This window comes from Phyllobates terribilis, unplaced genomic scaffold, assembly GCF_046119375.1.
Source record: "Phyllobates terribilis strain yellow unplaced genomic scaffold, ASM4611937v1 Scaffold_9__5_contigs__length_417890890, whole genome shotgun sequence".
In the NCBI taxonomy this organism is placed as follows: domain Eukaryota; kingdom Metazoa; phylum Chordata; class Amphibia; order Anura; family Dendrobatidae; genus Phyllobates; species Phyllobates terribilis.
Genome location: NW_027362769.1, coordinates 176296792 through 176316228, shown reverse-complemented (window position 1 = coordinate 176316228; position 19437 = coordinate 176296792).

Sequence of the window (19437 nt, the reverse complement as noted above, 5' to 3'; positions counted from 1 at the left end):
TTCCTATGAGTGCCCTACTAGACACTGGGTCACAGGTGACCACCATCCCGTACGTGCTCTTTAAACAGTACTGGAATGACTCGGACATAACCCGCTACCCAGATGACGACCTGAGTATCATCGCCAGCAATTGTCAGCCCGTGCCGCAGGTGGGATTCAAAGAGGTGACCATTAAGATCGGTAAAGTCGAACTGGCGGCACAAGGACTGATAATAGTGGACATAGACCGTCATGAGAGTCACCCTAGAATAACCTTGGGAACTAATGTGATTGAAAATTGTCTTGCTGAGGTGATTCTCATTTTACAGCAGGTTGCCAAGAACGCCAGTGCCGGCCAGCAGCGTGTGCTCCAAAAAGAGATCCGGGCACTGATGAAGCGGCAACAGGTGGAACTATCTAGTGGTGAGATAGGTAGCGTGAGAATGTGTGACCCGTTCCCTATTGCCATGCCCCCAAAAAGTGAGATGATGATTTGGTGCCGGGCAGCTATTGGTCTAAGAGGTAGAGACTACCAAGCAATGGTAGAACCCGTCTACTCAGACAGTAGGCCCACCATTTTGACAGCACGGGGGGTGGTCGATGTACGCCATGGGAGGGTGCCCGTTCGCATCATAAATATCGGGGAGAGAGAAGTACACCTGCCCCGGTATGCCACGTTAGCCAAATTGTTCACCATAAACCAGAATTCTGTACAGGCCGTGGAACCCTTGCCTCCATCTCAACCAGAGGAAGGTAACGGCTCTAAGAAACCAATGGAGGACTGGTGTCAGCAACTGCATTTGGGTACTGACTCCACTCCCTCACACCAGAAACAGGGAGTCTATCGGGTGGTTCGAGAGTACGAGAGAGTGTTTAGTAAACACCCGCTAGACTTCGGGCGAGTAAAGGGGGTAGAACACCACATCCCCACGGGAGACCATCCTCCCATAAAGGAGAGATACCGACCCGTACCCCCGGCACACTACCAACACGCCAAGGGGATGCTTAGGGACATGAAGGAGGTTGGGGTAATCAGGGACAGCTGTAGCCCCTGGGCAGCTCCACTAGTCTTAGTGAAAAAGAAAGACAACACCATGAGAATGTGTGTAGACTACAGGAAGGTCAACCGTATCACACACAAAGATGCGTACCCATTACCAAGGATAGAAGAGTCCTTAGCTGCATTAAAATCTGCTAACTTCTTCTCTACTTTGGATCTCACTAGCGGGTACTGGCAGGTTCCTGTAGCAGAGGCGGACCGGGAGAAGACCGCATTCACCACCCCGATGGGTCTCAGCGAATTTAACTGTATGCCGTTCGGGCTCTGCAACGCACCAGGAACCTTCCAACGGTTGATGGAATGCTGTCTGGGACACCGGAACTTCGAGACGGTCCTGTTATACCTGGACGATGTCATCGTCTATTCCAAGACCTACGAGGACCACCTGAAACACCTGGCAGAAGTGTTTGAAGCTCTGGCAAACTACGGCCTAAAGGTGAAACCCTCCAAGTGTCACCTCCTGAAACCAAAGGTGCAGTACCTGGGACACGTGGTGAGTGCTGACGGAGTGGCTCCCGACCCTGATAAGATCACCGTAATTAAGGACTGGCCAAGACCCTCCAGCATAAAGGAAGTGCGGCAGTTCCTCGGATTGGTAGGCTACTACCGAAGATTCATTCCCGGTTTCACCAAAATGGCAGCCCCTATGCAGGACCTCCTGATAGGTCAATCTCGGAAAGCCAAAAACCAGAAGCCGCCCTTCAGGTGGGAAAAGCTGGAAGAGGAGTCCTTTTGCCAGCTGAAGATGGCCCTCACGGGGGATGAAATCCTGGCATATCCAGACTACAGCCAGCCCTTTATCCTCCACACGGACGCAAGCAACATCGGGCTAGGAGCCGTGCTGTCCCAGATCCAGCAGGGGAAAGAACGGGTAATCGCTTACGCCAGCCGAAAGCTACGGCCCACGGAGAGGAACCCTGAGAATTATAGCTCATTCAAGCTGGAGTTCCTGGCAGTAGTGTGGGCAGTGACCGAACGTTTCAGCATTACCTTGCCTCCTCCAAATTTACCGTGTACACGGATAACAACCCGTTGACACACCTGGACACTGCAAGGCTCGGTGCCCTGGAACAGAGATGGATGGCCCGCCTGTCCAATTTTGAATTCACCATCAAATACCGGGCAGGACGCTCAAATGCCAACGCGGATGCCCTGTCTAGAATGCCGAACTTACCGGATGTAGGGGAAGATCCAGAAGATCTGGAAGAAGTTGAGCTCCCTGCGTTCCACCGTCATGGGATTACCCTGTATTCCCACCGTGTGAAGGACAGGCGCTCCGTGACATTCAATCCCTTGCCCCACTACAACTGGGCGGAGACGCAAGACAGTGATCCCGCAGTCCATTTGGTGAAGGAAATGCTGACCCAAGCCGATGCCTGTCTTGACCCAGACGCTCCGGAGGAGACCAAGGAACTGTGGAAGGAGAAAAGTAAGCTGTTCCTCTACAGGGAGAAGCTGTGCCGGAGAATGGTTAACTCTCGAACACATGAGTTGACCTGGCAGGTAGTGGTCCCAAGACGAGACGCGGCTATGGTTCTGGAGGCATACCACAACAGAGCAGGGCATTTCGGATGGAAGAAGCTGGAGTTCTTGTTGCGTGAACGGTTCTACTGGGTAGGCATGAGAGGAGCCATCGAGAGGTGGTGCAGAGACTGTGGTCCGTGCCACCTGAGAAGAAAGGACCGTGCTAGCCAGAAGACTCCCTTGCAGCCCATCATCACCAGACAGCCACTGGAACTGGTAGCCCTGGACCATGTGAAACTGGCTCCAAGCAGATCTGGGTATGTCTACGCTCTCATCATCGTAGATCATTACTCCCGGTTCCTGGTGGTGGTCCCGGTCAAGGACTTAACGGCTCAAACAGCAGCTAGAGCCTTCCAGCAGCACTTCTGCCGTCCACACGGGTACCCGGACCAAGTGCTGACAGACCAAGGACCAGCCTTTGAAGCGGAGGTCTTCCAGGAGTTCTGCAACCTGTATGGCTGCAAGAAGATAAGAACAACGCCCTATCACCCTCAAACCAATGGACTCTGCGAGAAGATGAACCAGGTGGTGATAGATCTGCTAAAAACATTGCCCCTGGAAGAACGCAGTCTGTGGCCTGAGAAACTGCCCGATCTGGTGGACCTGTATAACCACATCCCTGTAGGTTCCACCAACTGTACCCCGGCTTACCTAATGAGAGCAAGACCTGGTAAGCTGCCTATTGACCTGGATATGGGAGTCCTGACGCCTGAGGACACCTCGCCAGAGGCAGACTGGGATACAGAACGGCAGCAGCAGTATCGGAAAGTACAGGAGAGCGTCGAGCGAAGTCTGTCTCAAGCTAGAGATAGGCAAGAGAAGGCTTATAACCAGTATGCTCCCGCTGTTCCCCTGGTACCTGGAGAGCAGGTCTTGAAGAGGAAGAGGCGGCTCCACAAGTTGGACGACCAGTGGGAGAAGGACCCGTACACCGTACTGCCATCAAGCCATGAGAACCCAAAGATTTGCGTGATCAGTAAGGATGGAGGAGAAACCACAGCCGTTGTCTCCAGAGACCACCTGAAGAAGTGTCCCGAGCAGCTGCAAAACCCTGAAGAAGAAGATCAAGAAAACCCTCGACCCGCAGAGGAAAGGGAAGAAATGATCAGTACCGTACTCGGAGATTTCCCCCGGTCTTGGACACAAGTAAACGGCGCTGTCGTGGTACCCGTCCTCACCTTTCTCCAGCCAGCCCTGCAAGTGCCTACAGAGGAACCGGTAGAGCTGGAAGAGCAGCCGGCCCAAGGGGCAGAAGAGTCCACACCAGCAGTACAGGAGGATCAACCCTCTGCTAGTAGTGAGCCTGCTGTGCCCCTAGTGAGCCAAAGAGTGCGCAGAAAGCTGCCCAGCTTGCCCATAACACCTCCTACACCCTGTAGTGCAGAACCAGTTAGTGAGCTCCGTAGGTCCACTAGAGTCACTAGAGGTCAGATGCCCGCTCGCTGGAGAATCTAAATCAGTGCACTGTAAAGTTGACTGTTTATTGAAAAATGTTTATGGTTTATGTTTGTTGCCTGTTACTAATTATGTTTCTCAGTTACCCTGCAGATTTATTTGGACTAACAGGTTATGGACACTGGATAACCGGAACAGTTTTGTAGATAGTTGCACCTTGGTGCCTCTTAGGAAGACGGCCGCGGAAGAGAAAACCTGTCTGGCGTGGCCTCCTTGCGGCCCAAAGTAGTTAGTCTACCCTTGCAGCCATGCCCAAGGACAACGCAAGGGGTTTGCTTTGGACAGGTCCCCTATTCTGTGCCAAGACTTCGCCTTGTTGGGTGACATGGACACCCCCTTTGTTTCATAAACTTCACCTTGGGTGATATGGACACCCGGTCACGGAAACGCTGTGACCTCTACAGACTAAAGCTTCTTGTAAATATGTTGTCTTGTTATTGTTATACCTTGTATTTATGTTTCTTTAAACATGTGTTTAGTCCCGGAGTACTAAAATTTACTAGGGGGGAATGTGACACCCCAGGGGTCTGGTTGCCACAGTAATAGAGATATTATGTCTGAGAGCAAGTGGGAGGTTTCTCTGGTCAGGATCCCTAAACATGCAACACGGTCCGCCCAGACCTGGGAGGGGAGGAATCTGCCCTTATAAACTGGGTCTGGGGCGGGATTAGTGAGTGAAGCTGCAGACAGAGTCAGAGCCTGGAGTGAAGTTCCAGACACAGGGAAAGCAAGAACAGGAGCTCTGTAGGAGCAGTAGCAGAAGTCCAGGGGCTGGAGCTGAGCAGAGTTCGCCCTGGACGAAGATACTAAAGCCGGACACAGGAGTCCGAGGCTGTGGGGACTGATCTATACCCAGCAGCAGAAACCAGCCGGCAGGGGATTCCAGGTCCTCTGGCCATAGAAGCCCGGAGTCTCAGTCACAAAGAAGGGACCAGCGCCGCCATCCAGGAGCGGAGGCTAACAGAAGGCCCCAAGTCACCAGCCATACGGGTGAGCACCACACGGTATACTCAGGGACGTGGGCTACCTGTAACCGCTGACAGCAAGGTAGCCAGGAAGAGTGCAGATTAACGGGGAGGCCTACAACTCCACCTGGCCAGGGGAACTCCTGCTTGCTCACAGACTGACCAGGCCCCTTATACTAGCCAGTACTCCTGGGAGGGTCTGCCTTGTACCATCAGTAAAGACCCTGAACTGCACCTCACGTCTCTGTGATTCCTTGCCGCACCAGCACCATTAGTACTGGGACGCTCACACCATCACTCCCATCATCTCTCACATTAGCTGCCCTGAGGCAATACTCCTCCCGTGGGGAGTTATCCCATACTCGGCTGCGCAACCAACATCAGCCTCAGCGGTCGGCAGCGCAGCGGCGGTCCCCACTGACCGCAATCCACGGGTGGCGTAGTCGGACACTTATTACAACATTTAGACTGCCACTGGTTTGACCGCCCTGGGCACGGACCGGGTCACCGCCACGGAGAACTACAACCCCCAACGATCCGGCTCCGGGTATTCCCCCTGCACAGCAGCAGCAGCACAGGCCCAGGGGGCGCGTCAGAAGCAAGGTTCCTTGTTCCAGCATAGTTCAGAATATTGTTGATTGTAGCTAAAAGTTGTGTCACACACTGATCATGATGATCTTCATCATACACGTTCCGGGTGTAGTGTGTATTGCGGCCTGTATTCCAGGTGCGCCAAGATGGCCGCCACTGGAAGGAAGCACACTACAGGAAGGGTGCGTGCCACTGGGAAGGAGCACAACCACTGACATCTGGTCAGAGGCCAGAGGTGATGCAATGGGTGTAGCAACATGGCCGCTGCAGGAAGGGTAGGAACTTTGGGCACACATAGGTATAACGGATGAGGATGGGGCACTAGGAGTGGCTTGGGTAGTATTGAGGGGTGGGCCTCCTGGACGGGGCGTGTGACATGCAACACAATAATCTGCTGACAATGGATTCTGCTGGCCACAATTAGAACACACCCAACAATTCATTGCGCCACCATTATAGGGCGGTGGCATGGTGGGGAGGGAAGGAACAGTGGGTGGTCTGGGACGTGGTGCCCCGCATGCAAGACAAGTATCTCTATTATCAGGATTCTGCTGACTGCAATTTGTACAGGTCCATCCCCCCCATCCGCCATTATCGGAAAGTGGCTGGAGAGCAGTATCTTTGTAATATACATAACATGGCGTCTTTCCCTTATTGTCTGTATTTTCTTCCTCCACCCACCCTTCTTTTGACAAATTCTCTGCTGTTCTACAATCCCTGGCAAAAGTTATGGAATCACCGGGCTCGGAGGATGTTCATTCAGTTGTTTAATGTTGTTGAAAAAAAGCAGATCACAGACATGGCACAAAACTAAAGTCATTTCAAAGGGCAACTTTATGGCTTTAAGAAACACTAAAAGAAATCCAGAAAAAAATGTGGTACTCAGTAAGGGTCATTTTTTTCAGACCAAGCAGAGGGAAAAAATTATGGAATCACTCAATTCTGAGGAAAAAATTATGGAATCATGAAAAACAAACACACAAAAGAACATTCCAATACATCACTAGTATTTTGATGCACCACTTCTGGCTTTAATAACAGCTTGCAGTCTCTGAGGCATGGACTTAATGAGTGACATACAGTACTCTTCATCAATCTGGCTCCAATTTTCTCTGATTGCTGTTGCCAGATCAGCTTTGCAGGTTGGAACCTTGTCATGGACGATTTTCTTCAACTTCCACCAAAGATTTTCAATTGGATTGAGGTCTGGACTATTTGCAGGCCATGACATTGACCTTATGTGTCTTCTTTCAAGGAATCTTTTCACAGTTTTTGCTCTATGGCAGGATGCATTATCATCTTGAAAAATTATGTCATCATCCCCAAACATCCTTTCAATTGATGGGATAAGAAAACTGTCCAAAATATCAATGTAAACTTGGGCATTTATTGAAGATGTAATGACAGCCATCTCCCCAGTGCCTTTACCTGACATGCAGCCCCATATCATCAATGATTGTGGAAATTTGCATGTTCTCTTCATGCAGTCATCTTTATAAATCTCATTGGAACGGCACCAAACAAAAGTTCCAGCATCATCACCTTGCCCAATGCAGATTCGCGATTCATCACTGAATATGACTTTCATCCAGTCATCCACAGTCCACGATTGCTTTTCCTTAGCCCATTGTAACCTTTTTTTTTCTGTTTAGGTGTTAATGATGGCTTTTGTTTAGCTTTTCTGTATGTAAATCCCATTTCCTTTAGGCGGTTTCTTACAGTTTGGTCACAGACATTGACTCCAGTTTCCTCCCATTCGTTCCTCATTTGTTTTGTTGTGCATTTCCTGTTTTGGAGACATATTGCTTTAAGTTTCTGGTCTTGACACTTTGATGTCTCCCTTGGTCTACCAGTATGTTTGCCTTTAACAACCTTCCCATGTTGTTTGTATTTATTCCAGATTTTAGACACAGCTGACTGTGAACAACCAACATCTTATGCAACATTGCGTGATGATTTACCTTCTTTTAAGAGTTTGATAATCCTCTCCTTTGTTTCAATTGACGTCTCTCGTGTTGGAGCCATGATTCATGTCAGTCCACTTGGTGCAACAGCTCTCCAAGGTGTGATCACTCCTTTTTAGGTGCAGACTAACGAGCAGATCTAATTTGATGCAGGTGTTAGATTTTGGAAATGAAAATTTACAGGGTGATTCCATAATTATTTCCCCAGAATTGAGTGATTCCATAATTTTTCCCTCTGCTTGGTCTGAAAAAAATTACCTTTACTGAGTACCACAGTTTTTTTCTTGATTTCTTTTAGTGTTTCTTAAAGCCATAAAGTTGCCATTTGAAATGATTTTAGTTTTGTGCCATGTCTGTGATCTGCTTTTTTTCAAAAACATTAAACAACTGAATGAACATCCTCCGAGCCCGGTGATTCCATAATTTTTGCCAGGGATAGTATACCAAGCCAAAGCTGTTTGTAACAATCCTTCATCTTCTAGCTTTCCCTTTGTCTTCTTCATAATTTCTTGCCATTCTAGTGGCTGTAACCGGCCCTTATCTGGTAGCTCGCATATTTTAGTTAACTGTTTAAGTTTCTGCACATACTTTTTCCCTTCTTTCGATAAACTCAGCGCAACCTTTTTCCACATGTATGCACTTTGCAACAACCCATTATCTTCCAGTTTTCCCCTTTTTCACAAATTGCTGCATTCAACATCTCTTACTGTAATCTACCCCCCGGGTACAACCCACACAATGACATTACTTTTTTTGGTTTACTCTACATATTTCCTTCCTTCTCTTCTAGCAACTATATCTTTGGGGTCCTGTCGCTCCTGATCAAGTGACCCCTGCGACACAAACAATGTCTTTAGTTTTTCCATGATTTTGGCTCCAGGCGTCCCATCTCCTTAGACTTATGATCAGACCAGGCAGCTGATACACAAGTAGAGTGGTCACAAGTCCCTACACTCCTTACCAAGCACTGAATTGATTCTTTTACGACTTAATGAAGCACTGAACACCCCGCGCACCCGCGTCCTAGTGACGTCTTAATATACGGCTTAAGGATGCAGTTGGCTCACCGCGTATTCCACGTCTTAATAGAGGATTGGTTCACCCCGCGTGCCCGCGCCCTAATACACGACTTATCAGCAATGTCACTCCCTGCATGCCCGAGTTATAAACAAAGAAATTTTCCTAAATTCTCAAGTGTATACTTGTACAAACCCCCTTTTTGCCAACTTGACATGAATCTCTCTGTTATCAGCCATGCACGAGCATACGTCATTCCCAGGAAATCATTTAGTTGTTCATGTCTACAATAAAAACAGAAGCTGTTAGTTATATATTCATTAACTATTAACATAATCCATGTGCATATACACATTTGCATACATGCATACACATAGATTATTCCATCATCTCTATATTAATTCACACTGATTAGGTAATCTATTAAAAGAAACTAATTGATTTTCTATAATATATATATTTTACTTTGACAGGGGGAGCTCCTTGTATACAGAGATACATGATAAGATCCTGTCTGCAGCCACCACTAGAGGGAGGTCCCTGTATACAGAGATACATGATAAGATCCTGTCTGCAGCCACCACTAGGGGGAGCTCCCTGCATACAGAGATACATGATAACATTCTGTTTGCAGCCACCACTAGAGGGAGCTCCCTATATACAAAGATACATGATGAGATTCTCTGCAGCCACCACTAGGGGGGAGCTCCCTATATACATAGATACATGCTAAGATTCTGTTTGCAGCCACCACTAGAGGGAGCTCCTTGTATACAGAGATCCATGATAAGATTATGTCTGCAGCCACCACTAGGTGGGAACAGAAAGTATTTAGACCCCTTTAAATTTTTCACTCTCTGTTTCATTGCAGTCATTTGGTAAATTCTAAAAAGTTCTTGTTTTTTCTCATTAAAGTACACTCTGCACACTATCTTGACTGAAAAAAAAACAGAAATGTAGACATTTTTGCAAATTTATTAAAAAAAAACAACTGAAATATCACATGGTCATAAGTCTTCACACGCTTTGCTCAGTATTGAGAAGAAGCCCCCTTTTGAGCTAGTACAGCCATGAGTCTTCTTGGGAATGATGCAACAAAATGTTCACACCTGGATTTGGGGCTCCTCTGCCATTCTTCCTTGCAGATCCTCTGCAGTTCCATCAGGTTGGATGGTGAACGTTGGTGGACAGCCATTTTCAGGTCTTTCCAGAGATGCTCAATTGGGTTTAGGTCAGGGCTCTGGCTGGGCCAGTCAAGAATGGTCACAGAGTTGTTCTGAAGCCACTCCTTTGTTATTTTAGCTGTGTGCTTAGGGTCATTGTCTTGTTGGAAGGTGAACCTTCGGCCAAGTCTGAGGTCCAGAGCACTCTGGAAGAGGTTTTTATCCAGGATATCTCTGTACTTGGCCGCATTCATGTTTCCTTCAATTGCAACCAGTCGTCCTGTCCCTGCAGCTGAAAAACACCCCCATAGCATGATGCTGCCACCACCATGTTTCACTGTTGGGATTGTATTGGGCAGGTGATGAGCAGTGCCTGGTTTTCTCCACACATACCGCTTAGAATTATCACCAAAAAGTTCTATCTTCATCTCATCAGGCCAGAGAATCTTATTTCTCATAGTCTCGGAGTCCTTTGTGTGTTTTTGAGCCAACTCTATGAAGGCTTTCATATGTGTTGCACTGAGGAGAGGCTTCCTTTGGGCCACTCTGCCATAAAGGCCCGACTGGTGGAGGGTTGCAGTGATAGTTGACTTTGTGGAACTTTCTCCTATCTCCCTACTGCATCTCTGGAGCTCAGCCACAGTGATCTTGGGGTTCTTTTTTACCTCTCTCACCAAGGCTCCTCTCCCACGATTGCTCAGTTTGGCTGGACTGCCAGGTCTAGGAAGACTTCTGGTGGTCCCAAACTTCTTCCATCTAAGGATTATGGAGGCCACTGTGCTCTTAGGAACCTTGAGTAATGCAGAAATTCTTTTGTAACCTTGGCCAGATCTGTGCCTTGCCACAATTCTGTCTCTGAGCTCCTTGGGCAGTTCCTTTGAGCTCATGATTCTCATTTGGTCTGACATGCACTGTGAGCTGTGAGGTCTTATATAGACAGGTGTGTGCCTTTCCAAATCAAGTGCTATCAGTTTAATTAAACACAGCTGGACTCCATTGAAGTAGAACCATCTCAAGGAGGCTCACAAGGAAATGGACAGCATGTGACTTAAATATGAGTGTCTGAGCAAAGGGTCTGAATACTTATGACCATGTGATATTTCAGTTTTTCTATTTTAATTAATTTGCAAAAATTTCTACATTTCTGTTTTTTTTCAGTCAAGATGGGGTGCAAAATGTACTTTAATGAGAAAAAAATGAACTTTTTAGAATTTACCAAATGGCTGCAATGAAACAAAGAGTGAAAAATTTAAAGGGGTCTGAATAGTTTCCAGACCCACTGTATATAGAGATACATGATAAGATCCTGTTTGCAGCCACCACTAGGGGGAGCTCCCTGTATGCTGTTTTATAATGACAGCAGACTGGTCGCTGCCAGACCTTCTGATAGTCCCGAATAAGTAGTAGTGCATTGAGCTGTAGGGTGGATTGCTGCATAAAGGGAAAAAAAAAAACTCTTTAAATCTTCTTCCTTAGCGAGTGTGAACGAGCTGAGTGTGACCGGAGTGTAAGTGCAAACGGAAGTAAGTGTGTGACTTGTTTTTCAGTGACTTTGGATTCAGGGAGTTTGGAAGGGAGGAATTTGGACTAAATTGCTGTTTGTATTTTATTAATTCTTTACATTTCTTTTTACTTAACATTTCTGTCTAGTGCAATCCCCATTAGGAAATGAGCTCCATTATTGACAATGCTATCCAGTGTACATCTTGCCACATGTATGCAATCCTTGAACAGATACTGCTGTGCGAGATGTGTGCACGTTGTGCGTTTGGAAGGCCAGGTACTGGATCTAAATGAGCAGCTGGCAACACTGAAATCCATTGACAATATGGAAAGGAATCTGCTGCTCACAGGGGTAGATGTGGGGGAGGGTGGTAGTAGGGAGCAGCAAGACAGTGAGGCAGCTAGCTGGGTGACAGTTTGGAAGGGGGGGGGGTAGAGGGAAGAGTGCCAGGGAGGCTAGTCCTTATCTGGCACACCCCAATAAGTTTGCAAAGTTGGCAGATGAGGGGGTGTCGGTACAGGGGTAGCACTGCTGCAGCAAGGCATGTCCTCTGAAAGCCGGAGGAGTGTCAGCTCCAGTATGGGGGGAAATAGGAGAGCAGGGCAGGCCAGGCAGGTGCTGGTAGTGGGGGACTCAATTATTAGGGGAACGGATAGGGCAATCTGTCACAAAGACAGGGATCGTGGAACAGTGTGCTGCTTACCTGGCGCTCGAGTCCGGCACATCGCTGATCGGGTTGACAGATTACTGGGAGAGGCTGGTGAGGACCCAGTGGTCATGGTGCACATTGGCACAAATGATAAAGTTAGAGGTAGGTGGAAGGTCCTTAAAGATGATTTCAGGGAATTAGGCTGCAAGCTTAAAGCAAGGACCTGCAAGGTGGTATTCTCTGAAATACTACCGTTACCACGTGCCACGCCAGAGAGGCAACCGGAGATTAGGGAGATAAATAAGTGGCTCAAGAACTGGTGTAGGAAGAAGGGGTTTGGGTTCCTGGAGAACTGGGCCGACTTCTCAGTTGGCTACAGATTCTACGCTAGGGACGGGCAGCACCTCAATGGGGAGGGTGCAGCTGTGCTGGGGGAGAAAATGGCTAGAAGGTTGGAGGAGTGTTTAAACTAGGGATTGGGGGGGAGGGTATTCATTTTATAGGTGGGGAAGATAGTGCAGATAGTGACCTGGGCACAAATAAAGAAATTGGGGGTGGGGTTAGAAGAGTCAATATAGTAAGAAGGAATAGAGGTACAGAGAGATACATAAAATGCATGTACACAAATGCCAGAAGCCTCACCAACAAAATGGAGGAATTAGAATTAATTTTGTTGAAAAATAATTATGACATGGTGGGGATATCTGAGACATGGCTGGACGAGAGCCATGACTGGGCAGTTAATTTACAGGGCTATAGTCTGTTCAGAAATGACCGTACAAACAAGAAAGGGGGGGGGGGTTATATGTAAAATCATCCTTAAAACCCATCTTGCGTGAGAATATATGAGAATCTAATGAAAATGTAGAGTCCCTGTGGGTGGAGATAAGGGGGGGGGGGTAATAAATTACTGATAGGGGTTTGTTATAAGTCTTCAAAAATAATTGAAGCAGCGGAGAATATCCTCGTAAAGCAAATAGATGAAGCAGCGACTCAAGGAGAAGTCATTATTATGGGGGACTTCAACTACCCTGAAATACATTGGGGAACAGAAATCTGTAGTTCCAGCAAACGTAATAGGTTTTTGACAACTATGAGAGACAATTACCTTTCACAACTGGTTCAGGATCCAACAAGAAGGGGGGCACTGCTAGACCTAATATTAACCAACAGGCCAGACTGCATATCAAATATACGAGTTGGGGGTCATTTGGGTAATAGTGATCACAAAATAATAAGTTTTCATGTATCCTTTAATAAGATGTGTAGTAGAGGGGTTACAAGGACACTAAACTCAGGAAGGCAAATTTCCAACGGTTGAGAGATGATCTTAGTGCAATAAACTGGGACGATAGCCTGAGACATAAAACTACACAAAGCAAATGGGAGACATTTATTAGCATCCTGAATAGGACCTGTGCACAATATATACCCTATGGGAATAAACATGCTCGAAATAGGAGGAAACCATTATGGCTAAATAGAGCTGTAAGGGGCGCAATAAGTGACAAAAAGAAAGCATTTAGAGAACTAAAGCAAGTAGGTAGTGATGAGGCATTAAATAAATATAGAAAATTAAATAAATGATGTAAAAAACAAATCAAGGCAGCAAAGATTGAGGCAGAGAGAATCATTGCCAGAGAAAGTAAAAATAACCCCAAAATATTCTTTAACTACAGAAATAGTAAAAAACTAAAAAATGATAGTGTTGGCCCCCTTAAAAATAGTCTGGGTGAAATGGTGGATGAGGATGAGGAAAAAGCCAATATGTTAAATTATTTTTTTCAACAGTATTTACACAAGAAAATCGCATGACAGAAAACATGATTAATTATGACAAAAATTCTCTAATTAAATATCACTTGCTTAACCCAGCAGGAAGTACGGCGGCGTCTAAAAATCACTAAAGTTGACAAATCCCCGGGCCCGGATGGGATACACCCGCGAGTACTGCAGGAATTAAGTAACGTCATAGATAGACCATTATTTTTAATCTTTAAAGATTCCATAATAACAGGGTCTGTACCACAGGACTGGCGTATAGCAAATGTGGTGCCAATATTCAAAAAGGGAACAAAAACCGAACTTGGAAATGATAGGCCAGTAAGCTTAACCTCTACTGTAAAATCCTGGAGGGTTTCCTAAGAGATGCTATACTAGAGTATCTGAAGAAGAATAACCTCATAACCCAATATCAACATGGGTTTACGAGAGACCGTTCCTGTCAGACTAATCTGATCAGCTTTTATGAGGAGGTAAGTTCCGGACTGGACCAAGGAAATGCAGTGGATGTTGTGTATATGGACTTTTCAAAAGCTTTTGATACGGTTCCACACAAAAGGTTGATACTAGTGATGAGCGAGCACTAAAATGCTCGGGTGCTCGTTGCTCGGGTTGAGCACATTGGAATACTCGGGTGATCGACCCGAGCAACGAGCCCAATGTAAGTCTATGGGAAACACGAGCATTTTTCAGGCGGCTCCCGCCGGCGGTCTGCAGATGGCCTAAAAATTGCCCAAATCGATGGGAACAGTGCTCAAATGACATGGGAACAGCATGGGGAAGACACCTGGAAGCATTTCTAACTCCCAGGTCACTGCTGTTAACAACGTTGTCAGAGTATTACGCCACTTTTACGGACTCACAATAAAACATACAAAAACGAAACCAAAATGGATTTTCCTGGGAAATATGTTAAGGAACATCCTTTCCTGGGTAATGACTTGTATATAAGGCAAAATAAATAACCAAAAACAAAAATACTCCTCCACAACTTGAGCTAAGTTCACACGTAGCGTTTTTGATGCGTTTTTGCACTTTTGTATTGCTTTCAACCAAGACAAATGCATTCACCAGGAAATGTAATTTTAACATTTTACAACCTTATCTGGCCATGTGTTGTGTGACACATCATCAGACACAGGCATACAGTGCTGGAAAGACATGGGAACAGCATGGGGAAGACCCCTGGAAGCATCTTTGACTCCCAGGTCACTGACTAAAAGTGTGCCCATCATAAGTGATCCTTGCCGCATCAGAAGATGCCTCCCGCCATGCACCTGTCGTTGCAACAATCACCGTCCACGTCCTTGTCCCAGTGCAGCGTTCAGTTGTCCCTACCCCGTTCCTTGGAATGCAAGCGCAATTATGCAGGCAGTCACCCACCCACCCACAGGCTGCAATACTATACTGCCAAATTTTTGACAGCTGCTTGCACTTGAAATATGGCTTTTTAAGCTCTTGGAGGCGGTAGCTTTTCACAACCTCATGCCGGCGGCGGCTGGGTGTCCATACTCGGTCCCCAGCCGCCACTATATTTCCCGGAATCGCCTCCGCCTTCCACAAGCACAGGTCCCACAACATTACCCGTGCCCTCCCCAGTGCACTTACTGGGAAGGACCGCCTAACCACAAACACGAGGACAGTTGAACGTGGCCAGGGATGGTACGGAGCCAGTCCACAACTTTTTTTGCTGACAGTTGTATTTAGCTCGGTGAAAGGACTGGCATAGAGGGAAACCCTATCTACCCTGTGTGTCATTTCTCCCAGGAAGTCCTGTAATGTAGCTTGTTGCAGAAGCAATGGCAGCCCATCCAACATCAACTCGCCCTTGTCGGTGGTGCTTAGACACACACACATCTTTCTTTGCGCATTTAATTTCTTGAATACAGAGCTGGACAACGGCCTGATCTGCAATCCGGTTTGAGAAATAACATGCATAAGCATGGCCGATCCACATTAAAGCAGCCGCCATAGAGTGTCCGGGTACCTTCCCCCACACTTTTCTTAGCCAGGGCTACTTTTCGGCAGGGTTGGACGGGCCCACCAGAAAACCGGAGACTCCTCCGGCGGGCCCTGGCTTCTCCTTCAGGAGAGTTCATAGTGCCGAGGTGAGGCCATGATGATGATAGAGGCCACCATCTACTTAGTTTTCTGTTACTTGGAATGCAAGCGCAAGTATGCAGCCAGCCATCCACCCACCCACAGGCCGCAACACTAAACTGCCAGATTTCTGCTCTTTGCACTTGAAATATGGCCTTTTAAGCTCGTGAAGGCGGAAGCTTTTCACAACCTCATGCTGGTGGCGGCCGGGTGTCCATACTCGGTCCCCAGCCGCCACTATATTTCCCGATATAGCCTCCGCCTTCCACAAGCACGGGTCCCACAACATTATCCATGACCTCCCCAGTGCACTTACAGGGAAGGACCGCCTAACCACAAACACGTGGACAGGTGAATGTGGCCAGGGACGGTACGGAGCCAGTCCACAACTTTTTTGGCTGAGAGTTGTATTTAGCTCGGTGAAAGGACTGGCATAGAGGGAAACCATATCTACTCTGCGTGTCATTTTTCCCCGGAAGTCCTCTAAAGCTGCTTGCACTTGAAATGTGGCCTGAACATTACTGCTGGTACTTTTCTGTGGGAATTTGCTTGCCTCCTACCAGCCTGGAATATTTCCAGCAAACTATGGTACAACGCCATGGTATTAGCACTGCCCCCAGTACCAGTAGCAAAGCCATCCCCAATTTCCTTCTCAGGAATTTTATTTGGTAGACTGAGTGGCTGCCCAAATAAATTTTCTCACAAAGGAGCTGAAGATAGAGTGCAGTAGGTACAAGTTTCTCCAGCCTATGAGATATTAGAGGGTGAACGGCAGCACATTGGATCAGTGGTTAGCACTGAAGACTTGCAGCGCTGGGATCCTGGGTTCAAATCCCAGCAAGGACAACATCTGCAAGGACTTTGTATGTTCTCCCCGTGTTTGCGTGTGTTTCCTCCTCAGTAAAAAAGCAGCCATAGAGTGTCCGGGAACCTTCCCCCACACTTTTCTTAGCCAGGACTGCTTCTTGGCAGGGTTGGACGGTCCCACCAGAGAATCCTCTGGTGGGCCTTGGCTTCTACCTCAGGAGAGTTCAAGATAGCGCTAACTTTGCAGCTGCTATGGGGCTCTTGAGCGGGGAGAAAGGTTAGCCCTCAGAATCAAATCCTCTGGTGGGCACAATGTTTTTCAATCTGAAACAGCTTCTCAGTGGGAGTTGTATTTCACCACAGCCATATTCTTTAGCTCGGTGAAAGGACTGGCATAGAGGGAAACCGTATCTACCCCGGCTATCATTTCTCTGTCACCAGGTTCCGCCCATTGTCACACACGACCATGCCTGGCTGTATGTACAGCGGTGAGAGCCACAGATCAGGCTGCTGTGTTACAGCTTTCAGCAACTCTGCAGCGCTGGGCAGTTTGTCAATTAAGCATTAAGCATGTTATCTTCAACACAGCCTGTTGCCGCTTGGCCAAGGCAGTGCTGCAGTGCTGTCAGCTTGTGACTGATGTGGTCATTTCGGAGATGGAGGAGGAGGTGCATGAGCTGAACAATGTGATTACATTGAGGTTAAATTGGTGACGCTGTTTTTTATACTAAAGAAAAATCCTATTGTTTTGTTTTTTTTACGTCATTTTTTAAGACAAATGCATTCACTGGGAAATGTCATTTTAACATTTTACAACCTTATCTGGCAATGTGGTGTGTGACACATCATCAGACGCATCCTTTTTATTTTTGATGGAGGGACTCTGAAAGTCATAAAGCCTATTTTTATAGGGCCATCAGACGGCCCTTACTATTCTTAAAAGGCCAGCAGTCGGCCGTAGCTATTGTTAGAGAGCCATTAGCCGGCTATGCTTTGTTGTTCCCATTATTAACAAGTGGGTCTCCTATACTGTTATTGCGTATGCAGTGACTGCAAGGGCTGCCAAAAATTTGGACGCAACCCAATACCCCTTTTGAAGAGACATAGAGGAGGGTCTCAGTAAAAAAAAATGTTCCCATTATAAAGGAGCGGGTCTCCTATAGTGGTAATGCCCATGCTGTGACTGCAAGGGCTGCCAAAATTTGGGAAAAACCCCACTAAGAATTTAAAGACACATAGAGCAGTGCCACAGTAACAAGGTACGACATGTTCACATTAGTAAGGAGAGGGTATGCTATACAGTTATAGGGTATGCAGTGAGTCCAACGGCTGACCAATTTTAGGAAAAACCCCACTAAGAATTTAGAGACACACAGAGCAGGGCCACAGTAATGACAAATTCCCATTAAAAAGGAGAGAGTGTCCCATAGTGTTGGCCTATGCAGTGAATGCAAGGGCTGCCAAAAATTTGGAGGCACTTCAATGTCCCTTGGAAGAGAAGTTGTGTATATGGACTTTTCAAAAGCTTTTGATACGGTTCCACACAAAAGGTTGATATATAAAATGAGAACAATGGGGATCGGGGAAAATATATGTATGTGGGTTAAGAATTGGCTCAGTGATAGGAACCAAAGGGTGGTTATTAATGGAAAACACTCAGACTGGGTCTCAGTTAACAGTGGGGTACCACAGGGGTCAGTATTGGGCCCCCTTCTTTTTAACATATTTATTAATGACCTTGTAGGGGGCATACAGAGTAATATTTCAATATTTGCAGATGACACTAAACTCTGCAGGGTAATCAATACAGAGGAGGACAATTTTGTATTACAGGAGGATCTATGTAAACTAGATGCTTGGGCTGATAAATGGCAAATGAGCTTTAATGGGGATGAATGTAAGGTAATGCACTTGGGCAGAGGAAATAAAATGTATAATTATATGTTTAATTGTAAAACACTGGGCAAAACTGTAACTGAAAAAGACCTAGGTGTATTGGTGGACGACAAGCTCACGTTTAGTGGCCAGTGTCAGGCAGCTGCTGCAAAGGCAAATAAAATAATGGGATGCATTAATAGAGGCATAGATGCTCATGAGGAGAACATAATTTTACCTCTATACAAGTCATTAGTGCGACCACATTTAGAATACTGTGTACAGTTCTGGTCTCCGGTGTATAAGAAAGACATAGCTGAACTAGAGCGGGTGCACAGAAGAGCGACCAAGGTTATTAGAGGACTGGGGGGTCTATAATACCTAGACAGGTTATTATAGGACTGGGGGGTCTGCAATACCAAGACAGGTTATCACACTTGGGGTTATTTACTGTGGCTTAGGGGTGATCTTATTACTATGTACAAGTATATGAGGGGACAGTACAAAGACCTTTCTACTAATCTTTTTACTCTGAGGCCAGAGACGGGGACAAGGGGGCATCTTCTACATCTGGAGGAAAGAAGGTTTAATCATAATCACAGACGCGGATTCTTTACTGTAAGAGCAGTGAGACTATGGAGCTCTCTGCCGCATGATGTTGTAATGAGTGATTCACTGTTAAAATTTAAGAAGGGCCGGGATGCCTTTCTTGAAAAGTATAATATTACAGGTTATATATACTAGATTCCTTGATAGGGCGTTGATCCAGGGAACTAGTCTGATTGTCGTGTGGAGTCGGGAAGGAATTTTTTTCCCCAATGTGGAGCTTAGTGTTTGCCACATGGGTTTTTTTTGCCTTCCTCTGGATCAACAAGTTAGGCTATGGGCTGAACTAGATGGACTTAGTCTTCCTTCAACCTTAAAAACTATGTAAAACTATGTAAGTGGAGGAGGGCCTCATAAAAAATGTTCCCATTAGAAAGGAGCGGGCCTCCTATACTT